We start from the raw sequence: 17,712 nt of genomic DNA, 5'->3' as shown, positions 1-17,712 counted from the left end.
GTGAAAGCATGCATGTAGTAACGTCATTTAGAAGATTAAGTCTCAAAAAGTCCGATCGTTACAATCGGTATCAGAACCAAAGTTAATGGTCTTGTAGACTTGCTTACATCATAAGCATTAGTGTGTCATCATGGCCAAGCACGCAAACACCTTGTCGCCGCCAGGTATGTCTTCCGTTTTACCAAGTTTTGTTTTATATAAAAAAAAAGTGTATAGGCATAAACAGTATACAATAGTTTATTGTATTGTTATGAACATGCAGTATGTTTGACGTTTGATGGTGTGATGTTAAACTAAGTTAAACATTGTTGTAGTTATTAGAATATCCCTCCACGTAGAAGAAGGTCTGTGAGATGGGGTGGGCTAGATAAGGATGATGACCCTGAGACAATAGAGCTGACGGTGAAGAACCAAACTTCATGTCAGACGGAGAATCACCAGTGGGTCAAACTTTTGGACAGCCAGAGCCTACTATAGTATCCTTAATTATGGAGACCTTACAGACACTTGTTCAAACTGTCGTCTCTAACCAAATGGTTCAACTGACTCAAGATCGAGAGAGCATGTCAATAGAAGCTAAATATCTGCAGGATTTTAAGAAGTACTATCATCATTCTTTTGACGAACTATTTGCAGATCCGATGTTGGCAGAGGCTTGGTTATCCTCAATAGAGACTATCTTTCGTTATATGAGGTGTCCGAAGGAGCAAAAATTGCAATGTGCTGTCTTTATGCTAAAAGATGTGGCCTTTTATGGTGGGAGTTTGCAGAAAGGTTTATCGATATTAGTGTAGGCCTAATCACTTGGTTGCAGTTTAAGTAGGCTTTCTTCCTACAGTATTACCCAAAGATCATCCGATTCAGGAATCAAGCGGAGTTTCTAAACCTAAAGCAAGGCAACAGATAAGTGGATGAATTTGAGAGGGAATTCAAAAAATTGTCTCGTTTTACGTTGAGCTAGTAGACATAGAGGCTAAGAAGACTGAACGATTCATCATGGGCCTAAAGGATGAGATTCAAGGTTTTCGTGGCAGCTCTCTCTCCACCAGATTATTCTACAACACTTCGAACAGCTGCATTGATTGATAATTGTTCAACAAGTGAGCCCTAAGTGGCATTAGGACTAGCATCTTCCACTGAACATAAAAGAAAGTTTGACCCCAATCTTGTAATCCACAGCAACTTTAGGATAATTTTGCTATGATGAACCAATCTCAAGGTCAGAGACAGCTGCCCAATCGACAACGAAGCCCAAACTATGAAAAAACAATATGCGGCAAATGTCATTGGGGAAGTTTTTTGTTAGTAGCTAGAGTTTGTTTTAAATGTGGCAAGGAAAACACATTGCTATAAATTGTCATGAGGACAACACCCTAGTTGATGCAAAAGAACCCTCTATTTTAAACCAGTCAACCTTACGTAAGTAGACTCGGCAATAGAACAAACTTTAATCATTTCCTGACATAGAGTGAAAGGAGTTAGATTCATAGTACCAGGTACACTACTTTTTTCTTTTTTTTTTTACCATGCATTGATATTTGTTTGTGTTAGATTTGATTCACTATTTTATAAATGCTTTTTTTGTAAATTAAATTTAGGTTAGAGTTGTAATTGTTGAGTTAAGTTTTATTAATGTAATATAGCAACAAAGAATTCTGCCTTATCTAGTAAATTAGCAACTTTCGAGGACGAAATTTCTTTAAGGTTGGTAGATTGTAACGCCCCGTATTTATTTTTTTATATAATCTTTTAGTAGTTTAAATGCATAAACTAGAGAGTTATTTTTGTTTTTAAACTTTTCTTTATCAATAGAGATATGTTTTTTTCTAATTTGGTATATTTGTTCTTTGTTCTTTTTTTTCAAAAAAAAAAAAAGAAAATAATAATATTTATCAGGTAAGTTTGGATTAGGGAAAGTATATTAAGAAAAAAATATAATTAATTGAAAAAAATGAAAAGATTTAAAAAAAAAATAAAAGGAAAGAAAGATAAAAGAAAAAAAAACCAATAAAAGATGGGTTGGGCTTAGAATTAGTTAAAAGAGAATATCACAAACCTAGGATATATCATTAAGTTGTTATAAGTTTTTCCCTTTCCTCTTTCTCCATTTTCCTATAGCAAAACTGTTTTAGTTTCTCTTCCCTCGTGCACACGCATCCAACGTCAATCCAGCTGGGCCAGTATATTTCGTAGACTGAGCCAACATTTATTTTGGATCGCTATTAAGGTAAGTGGCTCTGCTTTCGAAACGCCTTAGGGCTAGGTTGGAAATTTTATATGATGTTCTGAATGGCTATATGATGACTGCTATGTGTGAATTGAATGTTATGTGAAATTGTTGTGCTGCATTACAAAATGTTTAATTATGGGACCTCATGCATGATCCTGAATGTGAAATTGATATATATATATATATATAAAAGTTGTGGCAACCACTCTACTATAATGCACAGACTAGACTGAATTGATGACCTAGGTGGGTGAGACTTGGCTCGGTTGACTGGGTGGTAACTACAATCAGTTTGGGTAGGGTCTCAAAACCCACCTATGTACCATAATGTAGTTGGTATCGTATGTGTAGGGTTGAGTTAATTGCTCACTTTGACCAAAAGGAAAGGGAAGTGAAAGGAAAAAAGAAAAGAATTTGACTGAATAAATATCTAGGTCCCACATGTTCATGTTGTATGTGTATGCATATCTGACCCCGTTAGCTGAGTTACTTACTGGGTATTTTTAATACTCACCCATGTCTCCTTATCTTTTTCTAGGGAATAATAAAGACAAAAAAAGTGTGTTACCAGGATGTCTGTAGGTAGTGTCATGGGTGTTCGCTTCCACATTAGTTTCATGTTTTATTTATTTATTTTTTATTTATTGTATTAAGAGTCATCTATCTTAATGTTATGTTTTATGTAAATAATTTATGGGATCCCAAATAAAGTTTTTTTTTTAACGTCACCTATGTAGTAACGTCCCTTCGATGTTTAAGTCTCAAAAAGTCGAACCGATACATACAAATGTGGGACCGACCACATGAGTGTTCTGTTTATAATCAAATCTAAGGAGTATATCTACTAACTCCAACAGACTTCCTATATTTAAATGGATTAAAATATACTCGGCTAATCGTACTCATATGTTTTAGGGAAAAGGGAAGAGGTCTCAAGATAGTTAAGGAAGGACGTGTTGTTTAATGATGTAATTATTGGTCGTTGTTAGTGAGGTAATTATTGGTGTATACCTGTATTGACTTTTGAATATTGTTAATTCTTGAATTAGTATATAGATACCTTTTAATTTTGGTAATTGAGTTGTAGAGTGAAATGTACGTGTATTGAATTCTAATTTTGATTTTTCTTTAATTGGTAGATACATTTATTGACATCTAATTTTGATAATTTTCCCAATGGGATTGTAGAAAGTCTAATGAAAAAATGAAAGAGTGAATAATGAATCTACCAATGAAGATAAGAGAGAAGAGGGGCTTAGAAGAAGATACACTAAGACGGATGAGATAGGAGAAACTAGAACAATGACAAATCATTTAAATTAACTAAAATTCAAATCAAATTAATTAAAATAATTAAGTTAAAATGATTGAAGGTAGGAAAACAATTTGAATTCAAAACTTAGGGGTTCAATATAATAAACCCCCCCCCCCCCCCCCCCCGAAAAAAAACAAGTAAATGGTAAAGTTGGAAAATCATCATATTTACTAAAACTCCTAAAATACTTTTTAGTTATTTTTGCAAAATTAAAAACTAATGGTCATTTTTTAAAATGGGTGCCAAAATTTAGCCAACCCCCTAAATTATCAAAAAATTCAATATCAATACACACTACAAATATTACCTACAAATATTAACGATATGCTAAATGCTATAAAAATGTATTTTTGATAGCATAATTTGTATGTTATAAAAACTTTTTATAACTTTATACAAATCGCTATTGTAAATCTTTCTATAGCACCATAAAAAATGCTATAAAAAAATTCTATAGCATTTTTATAACATCGAATAAATGCTACCATTACTTTTCGTACCTTTTTGCTCATGTCGTGTCACACCGGGAATTATGGAAAGTTTTTGAATTGTTATAGCATTTTTGTAAAATTTTGGTAAATGTAAAAAAAAAACTCATTCAAATCCATAATTTTACTGATATAAAAACATTTTATAACTCGACAAAAATTCTATTATTAACAAATAATAGAGTTTAGAAATTGTTATAAAAACTTTTCACAATTTATTAAACTTTCAGTAGCTTTTCTTTTCAATACTAGAAAAATGAGATGAATAAATACCTTAATGAGATGAATAAATACCTTTTTTTTTCAATTCTTTGCCCATAATATTTTGCCAATTATATACGTTTTACATATTGGAATAAAAATATAGGAAAATTTAGTATTAAATTCACCTGTCACACAATTTAATGTTGTTTTCATTTCTCTTAACCAATTTTTTATATTAATAAAAAGAATATGTAATATCATTTAAGTTGAATATTATACTTATACCCTTATACCCTTATTTCGAAGTCCTCAAAACATTGAAAAATTAAAAACCATAGTTTTCAATATTTTAGTCTAACTCAGTGGAAAATAGTAAATGGAAACACAATATTAAATGCATTTTTATAACATCGAAGTCCTCAAAACATTGAACAAGGAGATGCGTATTAGTAAATAAGTAAATGCATTTATTTCACTTTAAGACATAGTTTTGTTATACAACAAAGTACAACAAACAAACTGTGTAGACATTACATGAAGTCACATTTTTCCCATTCATTTTCTCAGCCAATGAATGGGACACTGGAGACATTGCCACTTGTATTAAGGACAACATTAACACGATTACAACAAAAATTAGGTAGTCCCACCATGCCGGGTCTAATAAAAACAACTGTCACAAAAGGGGCTTCTCTATCAATCACTGCTTTGGCCTCTCCTTCTTTCTTTCCGAGTAGTTCGGGCCATCTAAACTTACGTCCTGCACGAACCAACTTTTAGTATTCATGATAAAAAGCAAAAAATATTTAGCTATAGAAACAAGACGAATATTCACCTAGACCCAAAGTGCAACAGGAAGAGTCTGTGCAAGTACCACTAACACAAGTGGGATAACGAGGCCAAAAAGCACTAGCCATTCTTTCGATATTTCACTTTTTGATATTGAAATGGGGTTTTATCTTCTAATATATATACTCATTTGTGATCCCTGCCTTATCTTTATTTTGGTAATATAATTATTTCCATATGTGTATTTGCATTCAATTATGATATTTATGCAATCAAGTAATTTATTTTTCCATGTAATTTACTCTATGAAGAAACACATTTTCTATTTTGATCCAACAATCATATTTTTTCAATTTATGTTCTTTTTCTTATTTAGCTCGGCTATCTACACCAACTTAAATAAAGAAAGAAAAAAAAGTAGGGTAAATTCATCTCATGAACTCAAAACAAAATTTAAAACCACTCGATTGAAAAAAAAAAGAAAATAGAAAAGCTTTTATTGACTTATTTTTACAAAGTATATATAAATGCATTTAGGAATGAACAAGATATTATTTAACCATTAGTTTAAACTAGAAAAAATATATATATTGTTTTTTTATTGGGATAAATTGCACAAACCATCCATAAAGTACCTATGACAATTGCACAAAAAAAAAAATTACAAAATACTCGTGGAAGTCATTGGAGCAAATGAAACTAGATTTAAAAGCTCTTAAAAATTTACAATTGAAAAAAATGGATGCATTAACTTTTATTGATAAAAATTAAACCTTTAAACTTTCATGAGTGACAATTTTCGACCTCAACTTTTTTAGTGTAAAAATGAAGTCATAAAACTTTTAGTGGTAGTCCTCACTATAGTCTTGAGCCGTGATGACGAAAAGTTGTGGGATATTCTCAAGAATGACCTAAATTTAGAGGGGTCAATGAGATATATTTATTTTTTAGAAAACTTGTTATTTTAACCTTCATGACATCATCCTATCGTGGCAAATTACTTCCGTGCCCGTCAGATATTTCTTTTAGTTATAGCGATAATGGTAACGGTAGTGATAGCAATTGAGAATAACGATAACGTTTGCAATAACGATAGTTTATATTAGCAACATACTTCCCAATTTAATCTCATCAATTTCAAAATCGTTAGTAGTAGTGATAACAATAATGGTAGCTAGAAATAGCATAATAGCAGTAAAGTAGCAATAATAATGGTAACAATAGCATAATAACGATAATAGTAGCGATAACGATAGTTTATAGCTTTCCTGTTCTTTTATGGATTCCTTATTTTTCTCTTTCAATCTTTTTTCCAACTGTGATTCATTATTTTTTCTTTCAATTTTTTAAAACTCCAATTCTTTATTGCTATTTCAATTTTATTTCTATTTTTATATTTATCTCTTCCGATACCTATATCTATACTTGTAACTCTACATCTACTTATGTTTTTATCTTATTTTTCTCTTTCAATTTTTTTTCAACTCGAGGTAGGAGTTAGAGACATGGATCAAGGTAGAGGTAGAGATACGAGAAAAAAAAATAGTAATTAAGAAAACGTGAGACAGAAGTGAAAAGTGGGTATTTCAAATTGGTGAAAAAAATTTAATTTTGATTTTAAGACCAAAGAAAAAAAAAGAAATTAAGGTGAACAACTAAAAATGAAATAAAATTAATAGCACAAAAATTATGTTATTAGTTGGAGAAATTTGAAAGATTCGAGTTAGAAAAAATTGAACTCAATAGGAAAAAAAATAGTTAATAAACAAAAGTGGAATAAAATTCACCGAGCAAAAATAGCTAGAAAATTTGAGGAAGAAAAATTTGAGGATTTTGAGTTGGTTAAAAAAATTAACTCAATAGAAACAAAATGAAAAAAAAAACAATGAAGAAATAGTTTAGAGGAAAGGAGCAAAATGTAATTTCACATATGATGATGTACACAAAAGGTTACAATAACAAGTTTTTCAAAAAATGAATATATCTCATTTACGAGGTCAATATTAATTCATGTGGTGCAATTTCCTCAAAATTGTTGGAGGAAATGAGTAAAAGGAACAACAAACGAGGGTGATCAGCAACTAGTTTTTAACTTTGTTGCTGTCTTCTTCTGATTTTATTATTATTTTTTTTAAAGTACAGGTGAGGGATCGAACTCATACCTCTTTGTTTGAGATATATGTCAATTATCACTTAGCTATACTCACGTTGACATCTTCTTCTAATTTCTGCAAAGAGAGGGAGAATAAGAATAATCGAGGATTTTAGGAGGTAAGAGAAAATGGAGGTTTGAATTTTCGGTCAGGGTATCATAGTTGAAATTTTACCCATAAACTTTTAATTATAAAAATTAAACCCTAGAACGTTTACGAATGAGAAAATTGAACCTGAAATGTAAAAATTAAACTCTCAAAATAAAAAAGTTATTTTCGACCGGAAAATGAAGCCTCAACTCAGCTTTTTCATAAAAATGGCATCCTTTTCTTTCTTCTTCAACAATAATTCATCTTCTATTTGTCATCTCCTTGTTTCATATCTCCTTTACATCCAAGATGCTGAATAAGCTCGTTAAAGACTATACCCACTAAATAAGCTCCTTAAAGACTATACCCAGTTGTCGAGGATTCATTTGGTAGCATTCTCGTTTTTTGTTTCTATTTCTTCATTTTTAATAAAGAAAAATAGAATTATTGCATTGCCCAACCCCATGAATTCAAAGATAATCAAACAATATTTATATTTATATATTGTTGTAAATTGGAAACCGAAACAAAAACTTTGTATTGATTGTTTCAAAATTTATATAAAAATAAATAAAGAAATAAGAAACATAATTACTTGCAAAATGCTTAAGTTTATTAATAAAAATTGGAAACAAAAAACAAGAAACATGAACTTTACAAAACGAGCCCTGAAGTAGCGCAATGGCGATTCTCTTTCCAGATACAGAAACATAGGAAGGACTCATCATTCCCTCTAATTTGGAGATTCTGAAACTAATTGCAAGTTTATTGACAATTAACAAAAACTGCTTGTAGAAAAGAGAAGGGATTCAAAATGGAGGAGGAAATTGAAGATCATTCATTTAGAGAAATTGGGGTTTCTAACCCCGTTATATAACCCATTTAGATTTTTGACCAATTTCTACAAGGAACTAATTTGTAACCCCTATCATTCTGATTTGGGATCCTTTTCCACTTTTTGTCATTATAAAATTACCAAACTATCACTATTTTTTTTAAGTAAAATTCTCTCAATCTTGGTTTCCCTCCACCAATCTCTCATTAAACCTCACAAATTCTTTTAATTTGAATTTGATATGGAAAAAATATCAACATTTTAATTTGATAATCAATTACCAATCCAACAAATCCTCACAACAAATCCTCCCATAATTAAACCATCCTCCCATATATAGGTTAATCTTCCAATAACATAATTCATGAAAATTTTCTAAATAAAGGGGGAAAAAAAAGAATTCAGGTAACTCCACATAAATGCATTGATATTAAAAAAAAAAACTGAAACTACAATCCCGGATCGGGATAGCACAAACCCGGTCCGAGATTGCATAAGCCTGGACCAGAACACTAGCCCGGTCCGGGATCAACACCATTCCAATTTTTTTTCTTCTTCTTCTCTCTCCTCTTTCACCCTCATATTGTCAATTAAATCTCAGGCATTTAATGCAGACCCGAGATTTATGAAATCTTGACTTTTTTTTAATTAAATTCGGACAAATCTTATGTAATTATGTACATTCGATTTTCCATATTAAAGAGTTAAATATCTAATATTTTATTTTGTAATTTCAATTTTTTTTCGATTTTGTCCATATTAAAATTTTAATTAACTATTTGAGTTAGATTATTTTCTTTTCGTAATTAATTTTTCAAGTTTAAAAGTTAGATTTTTTAAGTCTGTAATGGAATATTGTGAGAGATTTGTGGAACCAATAAATATTGAAAAGAATTTTTTTTTATATATATAATGAGGATGTAGAGATTGTTATTTTGAAACATAAGGGTACTACAATAATTTCACATTTAAAAATTATGAAAAGGGTAAAAAAAAATAAGATCAGTGGGTTCACAAACTAGTTTTTTTCAAAAGGGGAACCAAAATCCAAAATGAATTATTGAGGAGTCATAAATCCAAATTTCCCATTCTTCAGGCACCGATGCAAAATTCCAGGGATAAGGAAAGTGGAATTTGGAGAAGAAATTAAAGGATAAGGAAAAAGGGAAATGGTTAATTCTTTTAAAGTTTTAGGGGGTGTTCAAGCGACAGAGTCGAGTTGTGAATTTTGGAGTTGTTTAATCTGGGGAGTTAATTAATATGGAGTTGTGTAATATTTGTTCAAGGTGCAGAGTTGTTTAACCTGGAGTTAACCTGGAGTTTTGAAGTTTGTGTTGAAGTTGCAGGGTTGTTAAGTTCAAAGTTATGTAAGTTCTGTTTCCTTTTTTCACTGTAATTTTATTGTACTATACAATTAGATCTATATTTCAATTAATTTTTAAATTTCTAAACTAATAGATACTTGTTTCCGTGTCAATTCAAAGTTAGATTTTTCATGCTATATATGGTTTTATTAATAATTTGGAATTTTGTTTGAGTAGTTGTTTTGATTTAGTTGGCACAATAATTAAGATACATAATTATAAGAAAAACCATATATAAAGTACAATAATTTAAGGATGAAACACAAAATTATGATTACACAAGGTTGTAGAATGAGCCATCATTCACCAATTTTGGCTGCTTCACCATTTTCAATGAGACCATACATGTAAAAGTCAAAATTTTGTCTAATAAATTGTGAAAATAATAAAATATAGTAATTATAGTTGGAAAAAAACGGTGCAAAAGCAAATTGTGAATATAAATAATTTGATAACTATAATGCAAAAAAAAATTATAATAAAAAAATTTAAAATATGTATGTTTCATATGTATCTTTTTTTAAAAAAAAACATTGGAAATTATAGCAACAAAAAATTATTCAAGAGAAGAGAGATGGAAAGTAATCCGCATGACAAACCAATGGGCAAAATGGTTAATAAAATAAAAAAAATATTAAAAAATAAACTGTGTGGACTTCAACAGTAATTTCTTAGAGTGAGGTAATACAACCCTAGTGTAATATATCTTTAGGTTGGACATGGAGGGGTCTTCTTTAGCCCACCCCTCTCAAACTCCAATCCGTGGCTTGAACAAGTCCTTAGGGTTTAGTTTTTCCCTAGAATGTGCAATTTTATCCCTTATCAAAGTTTAAGGCTTTAATTTTTACTATTAAAAGTTTAGTGGTTTAATTTTTTCATTTATAAAGTTTGAGGGTTTAATTTTTACAGTTTAAAGTTTAGGGTGTAAATTGTAACTAAAAGGGATTCAGATAAGTTTGATCCAAAATTGCAAATTGTTTTTCTGTATAAATCAGTACAATACAACCTAGATAAATACTACTTACACCAAAAAGGAAAATAAGCCAAAAACATAGAATATTGAAATAAACTTAAATTTGGGAATATAATGTGTTCGGTTTATAAGTGGAATACAAACTATTCCACATTAGCTAGGGAAAAGAGTGATCATTAGGTTGGTATGAGGTTTTTTTGGGTAAAACCAAAAGCAAAACCACGAGACTATGTCCAAAGTGGCAATATCATACCATTGTAAGGTAAGACTACACTCTAAGCACAACATAAATTAGACAATAATTCAAGTGAGTTATACCATATTTTAGGGGTGGTTTTGACAATTTACCATTTTGGTTATTTTTCGGACGAGAAGAAATGGTGGAGAAGGGGTGTTATGACTTTTGAAAGATCCTACTTCATTTGGATATTAAGGTTCGTTACCGTAATTTAGACTCATTATTTATTCAAATCTTTCAAATTTATCTAGCCTCTTTAGATAAATGGGCCAACCCATAAAGTTCAAGGTCTTTTTTTAATTATATTATAAAGTAATGTCAAGATATTAATCACAATAAACTTAAGTCAAATTTTCAAGAAACTAAATCTAAGAATTTTTGGTAATTAAATAAAATTTCCCTATTTCATAGCTTTTTTAAATATTTAAAATTTGTAAAGATCCCAATAAGAATAAAACATAGGAAATTTGAGTAGTGTACGATTAACATATTTAATGTTGTTTTCATTTCTATCCATTCAACCTGAAACTTGACAAAAATTTAGAATCCAAGTGTATAGACTACTCGAGCATCTAGCTACTTGAATCCAATTGTATAAGTGATTCAACCCCAAATGTGAGACTTAGATGAATTACCACTGGAGTCAAAATCATGAGTAGACACAAGCTGGTTATCTACCTTTCAAATGAAAAAAGTTAGTCCAATGATAAGCTTCAATAGTTGGACATTTACCTTAATGACATGTACAAACTTCATTTTTTCTCCTTCTCTTCAAATATCTCCACTTTTTCTTATTCTTTTGTCGGCTCAATTGGTCGAACTTCTTTAAGATCTTGAGGTCCTTGATCTTGCTTCTCATATGGGCTATTCTTCTTGTTCATCATCAATTATTCTCTCCAATGATGGTAGTCTCATCAGCATCTCCTCGGTTACAATTCCTTTAAATTATAGCAAAAGCTTAACAAAAATACTAGGCAAAGTAGCTTAGTGCTCTTATGTTAGAAGATTACTACCTTCGTATAAGTACAAAATAAGTAATTGAGTTGCACATAAAGCTCTTTCAATATCATCTCTTCTAACCATGAGGCTCACGTCTTTCTTACCTTTATTGGTAATCTTTCCTTTTTCTTTATTTTGGAGTCGAATAGATTCCCTTTGATTGGCTTCCAATCTTCTTTCCTCAAATTTTACTTGATCGACATGCACCATTTATGGAGAAAGTGGTAACGAGGTGGTATTTTTCCCATTGTGCTCAAAAGAATACTTATTTAGAAAACAATAAAAGATATCTTATTGACATGTTGCCACGACCTTCCTAGCAACAAATTAATAGCAATACATAGACACAACATCACAAGTAACCTCATCTTTGTACCTACCTATTGCAAATGGAACTCGAACTTACTTTTGGACTCTCAAATCACCACTATCATTTAACCATTGAAAGCTATAGGGTCGTGGGTGTGGTATGGTGACTAATTTCAATCTCTCCACTAAATCCTTACTAGCAATAATAGTACAACTTCCACTATTAATTATGACACTATATGGGGTGAAGTTTACTATGCCGTAGTATGAAACAAATTCTCTCTCTGTGCCTCTAATAACGGTTGCTCGTTGAATTACACATTAAGGATCCTTCTATCAACTAGTGCTATGTCTTTTGAATCCTCCCCTATTTCTTTATCATATTGACTACTCTATTATTTTATTTCCTTAACTTCTTCTCTTCTTTCTTCCTCATCATCCGTGACTAGCTATCCCTCTTTAAGGACGACGACTCTTTGAAATGGGCAATTTAAGCTCATGTGGCCTACTCCATGACACTTGAAACGTTTTAGCTCACTAGTCCTTGGTTTATGAATCTCGGGTTGGGACTTAGACTTCAATGACTCTCCCTTCTGAAACACACTTTTAAATTTAGTCCCTAAGGTTTTAGTCTCAACTTTGCTACAAGTAGGTTTAGGATTGGATTTTACATACCTTTTAGCCTTCATTTGGTTTTGCTCCTCTATCTTGACGATGGGGTGTAAAAGTTCCTACATGTCTCCATACGGTTGAAAGTCAATCTTATCGGCTATAAGTGGATTAAGACCTTCAAAGAATCGTGCCATTGTGGTCTCCTCATCTTCTTCTAGTTGCAAATTTGGTTATGTTTTCAAGACTTTAAGTGAATCTTGCAAATGTTTATATTTGGGCTTCTATAAGTCTATAATAACTCATTGAAGATTGTTCTTCTCTTTCTTGCGAATCTTGAGACTTTCCTCTGGTTTCCATAGCTACAAAAACAAGGGTTAGTATAACAATAAATAATATTCTCACTTCACTCCCTCATTTGATTCTCTTTTAGATCTCTCTCTTTTTGGGGTAAGGCCTGATGTAGTACGGTACTGTTACTTTAAGCAATAAGTTTGATTGCTCGTGGCGAATCGACACGTGAGCATAACAAGCAAAGTATAAGGTAATCGATACTTAATGATAAGTGATTCTAATATGATTCCTAGCTATTCCAAATGATATGTGATAAGTGATGCAAACAATAAGTGATGCCAGCAATATCCAAAGATATATATGGAAGAAAAAAAAACCTTAAGCTTAATGCTCTTGGTGACTAGCAATCATGGAAAGAAAACTACAAACAAGACTATCCTTCAAGCCTAATGCTTTCTAGAAAAATAATGACAAAAATATACAAATTTAATGTCAAGCAAACAAGAAAAATAATAAGCAGTAAGTAAGAGAAAACAAAAATTAAATTTTAAACAGGGTACAAATCCAAATGTTCTTCAAACGTACACAAAACAGTGAAGTTTGTGGCAAAGGGGTAACTTTAGGGGCAAGGGTGTGTGGTGTACAAGGCTCGGATTCTGATGAAACTAAAGATAACTTAAAGCAAAATGAGTGTAGAATATCTATGTGAGCTGCTGTGAGGTCTCGAAATCGTTTAGAGGGGCTGCATTCGAGAAAAAACTTTATAGCAGCGAAAAAAGGATTTTTCTTAGTTGTATATTGGTGCAGGCTGTTGTCGTCCTTCTCTAGGGTTCTCCTTGGCAAATTGCCAAAAATTATTTTATTTATGGTGGATTTGACTTGCCAAATGATTATCCAAATCTGTCCAAGCCAAGGAAAGTTTTCTACTTTGACACTTATTCTTTCAACATTGATAACTTTTTATCCAGACCTTTGATGCTCTTTAAAAGCTGTTCAAAAATCTATATGATTCGACTAACAAGCAACATGTAAGTAAGATATGATCGATTGAAGTTGACACTAGAAATTCTCGGATGCTCCATGATTTTCCCAAAAAATATTGCTGACTAAAATAGCAATAACTTTCAGACCATTGGATGAAAATCATAGATTTTAGTCTTGTTAGAAAGCTAACTTTATTATCTTTCAAATGACACTGGTTTCACTCAATATGGAAGTAAGAGAAATAATAGGTAAAATATGAATCACTTTTTCATTCCATTAGAGTTCTCCACCGTACAATATATAGACTAATATGGAAAATAACATAATCAAATAACAAAATCGAATAATTAGTTACAAACTAAACAAATAATTAGTAAAAGTAGTTAGACCCAAATATATCTAATACACCCCCTTGGATGATAGATATCCAAAATGCCGATCTTGGATAACAAGGGAAACAAAGCAGAAGCCGGAAGGGCTTTAGTGAACACATCAGCCAACTACATAGAAGACTAGATGGGAAGAAGCTTGAGGAACACGTTGATGATCTTATCACGATCAAAATGCCAGCCAAGCTCAATGTGCTAGGTCCGTTAATGAAAAGAAGGATTAGAGGCAATATGTACAGCTGTTTGGTTGTCAAAAAAAAAAAACAAGTGAAGGAGAATGAACTTGTAAATCAATCAATAAGTGATGAAGCCAAATAAGCTCACAAATAGCCACTGCTAAAGCTCGATATTCCGCCTCTACGTAGGAATGAGAAATAGTAGACTATTTCTTGGATTTCCAAAAAACTAAAGCATCCCCAAGGAAAACACAGAAGCCAGTCGTGGAACGACGAGTATCGAAACAAGAGGTCCAATCCGATTCAGCAAATGCTCGGAGTTGGAATGAAGAAGTACCAAGCAAAAATATACCCTGGCCTGGAGACAGATTCAAGTATTTCAATGAATGAAGAGCAGCGGTCAAGTGAGACTTACACGGACGAGCCACATATTGACTATGTTTGTGAACAACAAAAGTAATATTTGGCCTTGATATAGTTAAGTAAAGCAGACGTCCAATCAACCGTCGGACGAAGAAGGATCCGAAAGTATTTCAGTGTCAGAGGCTTGAAGCTTTAAAGAAGGATCCATTGGAAGAGAAGCATGCTTACAACCAAAGAGGCCATGATCCTCAAGTAATTGTAAAGCATAGTGCCTCTGTGACAAAGAAATCCAAGCAGATGAGCGCGCAAGATCCAAGCCAAGAAAGAATTTGAGATTTCTCAAATCCTTGAGATTGAAATGACTACGAAGAGGAAATAGTGAAGGAAAAAGTTCGAAAAGAAGATGATAAATGAGAGTAAGATAAAAATTGGTGAAAAGGAAAACATGTGGCCACCTTCCTCTTGATCTGAGGTACGAAGAGAAATATCTCTTTTTTATGACTTCCAGTTATCAATCCCGGCCCGAAAAAGTGACCGACCAGGGCCCTATTGATGAATGAAAGAAAGGGTTTATGAGCCCTAGCCCTGTAAGCCCACACCTGTGTAGAGTAGATCGTTCAACACGTGCGGCACAAACCCATTTTGACCTATTGGTCTTATCAATTAGTTCCAAGAAAGCGTGCGTTCACGTCGACGAATCTCGGTTTTTGATGTAGTTGCAATAAATTTGCTTTTTTTTCGTCGAGATTGGGTTGGTGTTCCGTGTACCATCAGTACAAAATCAAAAAGAATGCATAGCATTCCAAGTGAGATGCCCAAGATAAAAGGAACAAGGGGAAGAATCAATGAGGAAGGAGCTATAGAACTATCTCTGGCAAGCATTAAGCCATCGAACTGCCGATTCTAGTTGCTTCTACGTGCAGAGTGAGAAGAAGATTGGGATGTAAGAAGATTACAATGATATTGCTGGAGATAAGAATGAGGTTTTGAAGGTCGTTGGGTGCAGCGCAAAGGGACATGTGGTGTAGAATTGACCAAGGGACCATCAGAAACATTTAATAAAGAATTGGATTGGTGTTTTGATGGATCACGTGATGGAATGGAAGATGATGGGTCATGAGGAAGAGATGCACAAAAATAAGAAGAAAGGACATCAATAGTAGGCTGAATGTCAGAAGAAAGGACAACAGGTGGGTGTGTAATTATTGGTAGTGGTGTACTAGATATAGGTGCACGAGAAGATGTAGATTGTGTAGGAAAATTAGATTAAAAAAGTGGGGAAGTGGGAGGTAAATAAATAGGACTAGATGAAGAAGAGTCAACACTGAAAGGCATTGAAAGGCTTAGGAAGTACAAAATCGGTAAGAAAGTCAAGCATAGAGTTTACTAGGGTGATGGTATGAAAGGGAAAAATATTTTCATGAAAAATAACACCTCTGGACATGAAAATATGTCTATTGGCAATGTCAAAAAGTTTATATGCTTTCATACCATAAGGGTATCCTAAGAAAACAATAGGGATGGCTCTAGGAGAAAATTTTGTGCGTTTAGAAGGGAGAGTGTAAGCAAAGCAAACAACCAAATACCTTTAAAGAATCATAATCAGGCGCAACTGTATTTAGTAAAGCAAAGGGAGTACACCAGTTCAATAGAGGAGATGGTGTTCGATTGATCAAAATGCAGCAGTGAGTATACATTCATTCTATAAGTGAAGAGGTACACGAGACTGGAAATAAAGAGCTCTAGCAACATTCAAGAGATGATGGTGTTTTCTTTCAACAACAGAGTTTTCTTTAGGACGCTCAACACAAGAGAATTGATGAATAACACCTTTATTCCTAAAAAAATCTTCAAATGAAAATTCAAGTATATTATCAGATCTAAAGTTCTTAATACGTTTATTATGCTGAGTCTCACCAAGTTGAAAAAATTGGGGAAGAATAGACAGCACATCAGATTTGCGACGTAACATATATATCCAAGTATAACGTGTGCAATCATCCACAATAGTAAAAAAATATATATATGACCAGAATATGAAGTGGTAGCAAGAGGGCCCAAAATGTCAGCATGTACAAGATCAAAAGCATACTCAAACAGTTTATTATGACTGGTAAAAGATAAACGCCTGTGTTTAGCAAGTGGACAAACATCACAATGATCAGGATTAGTTTGCTTTAAAAAATCAATAGATATGAAATCTTTTAAAGCATGTAATCTAGTAAGAGATGAGTGTCCAAGCCTGGCATGCCAAAGATTAATGGTAGTAGAGGTAACAACAGCACGAATTGAGTTGGCTGAAAAAGAAACAACAGCAGGTTCTTCTAAGATATAAAGACCCTCACGCAAGCTACCCTTTTCAATCATCTTCAAAGTGGACATGTCTTGAATTTCACAATAATCAGTAAAAAATTGTACTAGGACATAATTAAGGACTACTGATCCAAGGATAACTATGGTTCCAATGTAGTCACACATAATTAAGGACTATGTGTGATTTTTTGAGCAAAATAACCATTGTAGAGATTGGTTCCATAGAAGTGAAGAATTCCTTAGAATGACAAATGTGCGTAGAGGCATCACCCAAATTTTGCTCCAAGTCAAGCACGCTTAACTTTGAAGTTCTTTGGATTGAGCCATCGAAAAGGAAGGTGCACCTTGTTGGTATAGGTAGTGACTATCATTTCATTTAAGTTTTTCTTGACCATTCTTCCATGATCTCAGGATTCCTCTCATTTGAAGAAAAAATTGATAACTTTGGCTTTGGGGCTCCGTTTAAAGTGAAATCGTGTTTATTGAAAAGTTTTTTGACTGTTGAACAAAAATAAAAAAAAACAAAACAAAAAAACAAAAAAAAAGAACAAAAGATTTGAACACTTTAAAACAATTTTTGTTGATGCAGACATTTAA

The 17,712-nt window shown here is 32.4% G+C and overlaps 1 long non-coding RNA gene across 1 annotated transcript; it reads right to left on the bottom strand.

Moving 5' to 3' along the window:
• Positions 1-14,107: 14,107 nt before the first annotated feature.
• LOC148212874 (uncharacterized) lies at positions 14,108-15,836 on the bottom strand. Its single transcript, XR_015789243.1, has 2 exons — positions 15,258-15,836; positions 14,108-15,076 (listed from the first exon to the last, which is right to left on the bottom strand). It is a non-coding gene; the product is annotated as an uncharacterized LOC148212874 (long non-coding RNA).
• Positions 15,837-17,712: the final 1,876 nt, after the last annotated feature.

The sequence above is a fragment of the Momordica charantia genome (genome assembly GCF_013281855.1).
Source record: "Momordica charantia cultivar OHB3-1 chromosome 2 unlocalized genomic scaffold, Mcharantia_2.0 BLBB01000002.1, whole genome shotgun sequence".
NCBI classification, from domain to species: Eukaryota; Viridiplantae; Streptophyta; class Magnoliopsida; order Cucurbitales; family Cucurbitaceae; genus Momordica; species Momordica charantia.
Note: the sequence above shows the minus strand (reverse complement) of the source record. Positions and strands in the feature narration are given on the sequence as shown.